Here is a 7,952-nt window from a genome sequence, read left to right as displayed (position 1 = left end):
TTGCTTTACCTTTATGCAATTGACTTAGTTTCTTTTTGTACATATAAGTAGGGATGTTTAGGGGTCCTAAGACCTGGAGTTGAATTTTTCAAGTCATGTTTTCTTACTTTACTTGATTTTTCTTTCTCACTTGTAAATAACTCACCTTTGGTTAGCGATCGCACCATAACTTGTCCGAATGACCTATAATTTTGTATGAAACTATGTGACTTGATTCCATGATTGTTTAGACGCCTATTAGAGGTCATTAGCTACTGACTTCTACCATGTAAATATATCTTTCTAACTTCACTCCTAATTTGAACTCTATTAACTAGTTTTGACCTAGTTTTGTATAGTTTTGTTAGAACTTTGCTTGTTTCAAGTTAATTGACTAACATAGATTGGTATAAGGTCTTGGACCTATAAATGAACTAATAGCTACTGACTTTAAGCTTTGTTCATGTTTTCATTTCATTTTTGTTTTGATTAATGGATGTTTGTTCGATGTTTGTTCGCTAATCGTTAAGTAACGATTTAGGCGATACTTTGGTAACTTCTTGCGAATGTTTTCGTGTGATGTCATGATTCTTTTGTGTTTGATTTAGGACACTTATTTCCTTGGTTTGCTACTGCCCTAGGGCTCTCTTCTCATCTTGTTGGAGTTGTAACTCCATTCTTTTGCCATGTTCCCTTAGACTCTTCCTTCTCTGTTAAGAGGAATTGAGATAGGTTAGGATAGTTATCCTTGACCTTAGGGCCATTAGACTTAGATTATAATAACTTAGATTAGAGAATAGGTTAGTTCCCCTTTGTTCATTCTTTTTTCTTTTTCAACTTTAAAACACTAATAAATAAAGATGCGAATCACCTCAAGAAAGTGATAGAGAAATGAGTGGGATTCATTCCCTAATCTGTTTCTCAATCACTTAGTGGCATAGAAATGAGTGGGATTCATTCCCTAATCTGTTTCTCGGTCACTACTTAATGGGAGAGAAATGAGTGGGATTCATTCCCTAATCTGTTTCTCAAACGTTAATTAATGGAATAGAAATGAGTGGGAGTCATTCCCTAATCTGTTTCTTGAACATTATATAATGGGATAGAAGTGAGTGGGATTCATTCCCTAATCTGCTTCTCGATCATTATACATTTCTATGTGATTCTAATCGCAAAGTAAATCCCCTTAAAAAATACCCAACCAAAAACATTTAAAACACTTAATAAAGGCTCGAATTAAAACAAAGTGACGAAGTGGTGCGAAACCTTGTATTGGGTTTTGTTCATCATGTAGTTACATAAAAAACACAAACCCAAGTTCATTCTTTTGCCTTGTTAGGCGCTTAAGAACAAGTTAAGTCCTTTCCAAAACTAGGCGTATAAGTCTCCAAAGGTCGAGCATCGTGGATTGTGACCTTAACCTCTGTTCAACTAAAAAACACAAAACAAATGGAAACTATGGAGCCGAACTACGGTCGCTCTGATTCTTGAAAAGGATACGTAGGCATTGGGTCGCGGGGCCTAAGCGAGCACACTTGTAAATAATTCCTTCTTTTCCCCGTTTTTCTTTTGCATTCATTCGCATTTAGGTTTTAGACATTAGACACCCTTTAGATAGAAACAAACATAGGTGGATACCATCGAGTACGATGGGCATGAGGGGTGCTAGCACCTTCCCCTTGTGTAACCGACTCCCGTGCCCTGTTCTCTGGTCGAAAGACCTTGTTCTTGTTCTGAGTTAGGTTTTCTGATATTCCTTTCCCTTTTGGGATAAATATATTAGTGGCGACTCTGATCCATTTTTCGCGGTAGCGACACTAACTTTTGTACTATATTCCATTATTTTCAAAATCTCTTTTCAAATCTCTTTTTCAAAAATCAAATCTTAACTTTATTCTACACATCTCTCTTTTTCCCAACACTATCATACACTCTCTTTCAAATCTTACTTCCACTCAAATTTTCCTTTTGTACGGAATCACTTCATTCCCTAACGTCTCTATCCCTCTTTTCATTCTATAAATACCTCTCATTTTTTTCATAAAATCTCACATCAAATTCTAAATCATTTCTCAAATTTCTAATTCATATCCATTCTCTCTTCCTCCCCGGCAAAATGGCGAAGCGGATAAAAACGTGTTTTCTTATGGTCATCACCATTGCTACGGTGATCATGTCCTTCTTCTGTCTACATAGTCCTGAAAAATGTGGGCCTGCGATGGTTACACTCCCGATCATCTATTTTCTGTTGGTCATAGCATGGGTTATTAATCGTCATTCTTAAAGTTTGCTGTATCTCTTATTTTCTTAAATGTACCGTTTATTCCTCGTACTGTTCATTATAGTATGTAATGTTTGTACTGTCAGTATTAAATGTTGTACTATTTGTCATACTGTTGCTTAATTATTCAGATAATATGTTGACTGTTGATTTTTCACTCTAACTGCTACATTAATGCCTGAATAGTCAGTTGACAGTCAAACTGCTGACAGTACAATTCTCCGTGTTTTGTACCATCAATCAAATCAAACTTTTGCATTTCAAAATTCCAAGATTTTTGTCCTAGAAGTCTTCTGAATATTACATGATTAGCAGAGACTCAGCACTGCACAAAAATCAGGTACGCTTAACTGTCTCCTACACAAGCAGTCCCTGATTAGGGTTTATTGTTTTTTCAGGAGAAACAAGTTTTTGAGACCTCAAATGGATTTCATGGACCTCCATATATCTCAAAGTACCATCATACAAATTTTCAAACTTCAATTCACTCAGACGCACCGTCAGCAGCTCAAATAGTCAACAGACGACCCGTTTGACCAAAGAAGTCAACAGACAGTCAAAAATGAAATTTTTTGTCAACATCCATATTTTGTCAAAGGATTCGTCATTTGATCATTGGATGATCATAATTCATCAAGGAAAGATCAAAAATCAACAAAACCCTAAGATTCAAAATTAGGGTTTTCTCCTAAAAAGTCAACTGAACTTTGACTGGTCATAACTCTCTCATCCTTCATCCAAAAAATTCAAACCAAAGCTCATTTTAAAGGAAATTCAATTATATTTCAAATTCAATTGGTCCCATGGTCATTAGGTTCACCATTTGAAAAATATGAACCAAGACATTACAGGTCATTTTCAAAGTCAACAAAAAGACACGTTTTTCAAAAGGATACACAAGGAGCATCAAAAATCATTTTGACATGAGACCAAAGACATTGGTTAGAGGACTATTTGAGGTTTCCAAAAAGTGCAAGATCTCCTTCATATGACAAAAATTGAGGGATTTACACCTTGTTGAAGTTGGCTAAATTTTGGGAAAATGCATAAAACCAACATTGCTCAAAAATGTATTTTTTCCAAATGGGGCCAAGTTTTCATAGTTCAAACATGTTTACCATGATATAATGGGCCTCCCACGACCAAGACAAAGCCCACACCATTTTTATTCATTTTTGGTTTAATTTTATCCTATTTTAAGATTAAATTGAAAATGGAAAATGGAAGGATAATGGATGGCTTATATCTTAAGCATGACTCATCAAAAATAGCTTACATTCTGCAGCAAAGAAGATACAAGGAAGGCCTAGGGCAAGAGGTGTGGAAAAATCAAGCAATGGTTGCTTGAATTTTAAGCTTGAAAGTCAAAAATTCAACAAAAGCAATCAATGCTTCTAGCTTAGATTTTAAGCACTCCATGGCCTATAAATGAAGCTGCATACTCCATCAAATAGAAAAGACAAGGACACACACGAAATCATAGCCAATGCATAGCATAGAAACCTCAAAATTCTCACAAAATATCAAACACTTTGTAATTTTCGTTTTGCTACTTGTAGCTTACTTCAATAAAAAATAATCATTCAAATCATCCTTTGATGTCACATAGAGTAAGATTGATGCACTAAACAAGTCCCATGATGCTTTAAATACGTGTACCATCATCTTCATATTCATAACTTCATCACTTTCATTTTCCAAGTTTCCATGTATAATAACTTAATTTAATCTTTGATTTGAGTTCTTGACATCATTTAGAGTGGATCCAATGTAGTTCATGCGAGGATTCACTCCTCTAACTCCTTCCACCATTATTAGTTGTTTAAGCTTGAGAAGCTTCGAGTTGCACCTTCCAGGGACTTTTAGCAAAAACTAATGCCACTAATGAACTCAGGGGGTCCTAATTAGGCTATCTGGGTTATTTGCAACAATTCATTTCCTTGTTTTTGCAGGTTTTAAAAAGCATAAAAAAAAGAAGCAAAATCCGCAGGTAATTCGGCTGCTAAATCCGCAGCAAAATCCGTAGGAAAAAGGAAGAAGAAGATGAATAGTGTAGTTGAATGTTTGACTGCACGCGTGGCCGGATCTCGCTTCCCCATTGGCCAGTTTTGGCGCGTGTGGACCCCATCAGAAGTTTGAATTCCTTTTGAATTCAGTGCATGCAGTCTTATCATTATGCCATGCACTCTTTAATCTGAGCCACTAGATGCAGCCAATCTTCAATCCAACGCACCAAAACACGCATCCTCACCAGGGACTTTATTTAATTTCCACATCTGATTACTATCTTTTTATTTTCTATTTTATTTTAATTTCTTTGTTAAAATTAATTAAAAATAGTTTTAAATATCCAAAAAATACACAACAAATATTTTTAAGTTTCTAAAATAATATTTTATTTTCTAATATAAAAATATTTTATTTTTCTTCATAATTTAAATATTTTGTATAATTAATTAGATAATATGCATATATTTATCTTTTAATTATTTTCAACCAATCAAAAATCATAAAAAATTTGTTGTTTATATTAAATATTGTTTATATATCATAGTCTAATTTTGTACATATTTAGAATAATTTTCTCTTTAAGTTTTAATTATTTGTGTAATTATTTATATAATTATGTATTAATTAACTTAATAAATTTCAAATCAATTTCAAAAATCCCAAAAAAAATTAGTTTTGTTTTAAAATTAATTAACAAGCATTTTGAACATATTTTAAGCTTAATTTTTAGGTTTGAAATTTATTTTCATCTTTTTTCCTCATTTTAATTTAATTTATCATGCATTAATTATAATTAAAATCAATCATAAAAAATCCAAAAACATTTCTTTTATTTTCTTGCAATTTAAAATCCTAGATAAATGTATAGGTTGTCAAATTCATGTAAATAGCGTAGTTTACATTTCCTGCACAATCGATGTAATAGCGTAGATTTACTTTCCGCATTTTACATTTCCGCATTTTAAATTCCAGTACATATAAACTGCGTGTATGCCAAAGATAAAATTGAACCGTTAGATCACTAACTTCAAAGATAAAATATCTGAATCCAAACACAATCACACTTGCACCTCTTAGGGTAATCTCTTTCTCATTCTTTTCAAAATCAAAAATCAAATCCTATTATTTCAAACGCAAAATCGAACTTTTGTTTATATTCGGTGAAAGGATAGATTTTTAAAGGAAATAGGATAAAGACCTTATAACTCAGGGTAGACCTCCTAATTTGCTTGCTCAAATCAAAACAAACAAATCTCTCATATATCATTGTTTTTCAAAATAAAACTTTCAAAAAGACAATACTTTGTATATATCCAAACAAGGATCATTACGAAGTTAACGTTCTTTTTTCAAAAACATCTTTTGAAAGATAAAAGCACTTTGTATACATCCGCACAAGGATCATTACAAAGTCAATTTACAAAGGTATTTGGAACCACATACGAGCATTTCAAGGCAATCAAAAAGTAATTGAAAACAAGTGAGCTAAGCAAATTAAAGAGCCCATGGATAACCATGGATACAAAGGGTGCTAACACCTTCCCTTTGTATAACCAACCCCCTTACCCAGAATTTCTTAAAGGTCTTTTTTCTGTTTCTTTTATAAACCTTTCCTTAATTGGATAAAATAAAAGGTCGGTGGCGACTCTCTGATTTTCAAAAATACAAAAGCAGAAACAAAAAAGAGTCAGTTCGCGTATCTCTCCACGAGAGGTATGGCAAAAAACCGAGCGCGCGACAGCTTGGAACGGCGTCTCATGTATTTCACCTTCGATCTCCACATATCGGAAAGAGGACAAGTGACTCACGATATAATCTTCTTCACCACAAACCGTCACTACTTTACCGTCAACCGGATACTTCAACTTCTGATGAAGCGTGGATGTCACGGCACCAGCCTTGTGAATCCAGGGTCGTCCCAATAAACAACAATAAGCAGGTTGAATGTCCATCACATAAAAGGTTGTAGTAAAGATCTGAGGACCCACTTGGATTGGTAGATCTACCTCTCCGAACACAGACCTCCTTGAACCGTCAAAGCCGCGCACCACCAATTCACTAGGCCTTAACTCAACACCCGCATAGTCAATTCGCATGAGAGCTGATTTGGGAAGCACGTTTAAAGAAGACCCAGTATCAACCAAAACACGGGACAAAGTCGTCCCCTTACATTCAATCGAGATATGCAAAGCCTTGTTATGGTTTCTCCCTTCAGGAGGAAGATCACGATCCGTAAATCCCAAACCGTTCCCAGCGGAGATATTATTGGCTACCGCTTCTAGCTGATTCACAGATATTTCATGCGGGACGTAAGCACCATTCAGGATTCTCAAGAGAGCATCTCTATGACCTTCTGAACACATCAACAGTTGCAAGATAGAAATCTTTGATTGGGTCTGGCCCAACTGCTCAACAACCTTGTAATCAGACTTCCTGATGATTCTCAATAATTCTTCCACATCCTTGGAAGACACAGCACTATCAGGTGCCCCATTATGGGTCGGAGAATTCTGGACATCAGTCACTACTTGTTTTCCTTTGGCCTTAGCCAAAGCATCTGCATTGTTCTGAACAAGCTAAGGGGAGAACACCCTACCACTACGAGTGATCCTACCAGTACCGGCGAAGTTATCAGTGTTTGCAACTGAGGCCTCAACAAGCTTCTCTTTAGATGGCTCGCCTTCTTCCTTCGTGCCATAGTAATATACGTCTGAACCATAATGCCAAGGGATGGCCTTCTCACTCTCATACGGAATAGGCCCTGGCACTGTGATCATTAACGCCGCTGGTTGTTCCTCATACGGGATACTGACAGGTATCTGAATAGGCACTTGGATACATATTGGAACGACTGGATCATAAGGAATTGAGATCACAGACACTTCGCCATCCTTACTCTTCGCACCCCTCAACCTTCGATAGAACTGAAGAGGACCCTCATCAATCAGCTTTTGTACCATACTTTTCAAATCAGCACAGCCTTCGGGTTGACTCTTGCAATTCTCACAATCCACACCACAGCCCGGGAAATGCCACTATTGACCAGATGTTGCTTCACAGACACAAGAGGGAATGTCAAACAGCTCACATCAGATACAACCCTTATCTCTTCACTCTCAATGGCATTCACACCCGAACCTCCGTGAGTAGGCATCGGATTATTGACAATATTGGGCGTAGGAGTGAATTGGATTATCTTTTGATCCAACAAGTCCTGGACTTTATTCTTCAACGCAATGCACCTCTCTGTATCATGCCCAGCGGCACCTGAATGGAAAGCACATCGTGCGTTTGCATTGTAGTTCGGAGATTGTGTGTCCGGAGCATTCGGAGCATCTCTCAAAGTAATCTTCTCAATCTTGAGCAAATGTTGCAACACTTGAGCATAGGTCATAGGAATCAGATCAATCTTTCTGTGAGGCCTAGTCCTGGGAGGATAGCGATCATTATTGGAACGCTGTCCCTGCTGTTGTTGTTGTTGTTGTTGTGGCACTGGGATCATAACAGCATTAACCTGTGAATTGCTTCTCCCTGAGCCCCTTCTTCCATATATGGCATCTGCATTTCCTTCCTTCCTTCTGGCATAACCCTCAGCTTGTTTCTTACCACCAGCAGAATTAGAAGAAGCTCCCAACTGAATTTTCCCCATCTTTAGACCCATGTCGACACGTTCGCCATATCT

Source organism: Vicia villosa, linkage group LG1, assembly GCF_029867415.1.
Source record: "Vicia villosa cultivar HV-30 ecotype Madison, WI linkage group LG1, Vvil1.0, whole genome shotgun sequence".
Lineage (NCBI taxonomy): Eukaryota > Viridiplantae > Streptophyta > Magnoliopsida > Fabales > Fabaceae > Vicia > Vicia villosa.
This window is presented reverse-complemented; position numbering follows the sequence as displayed.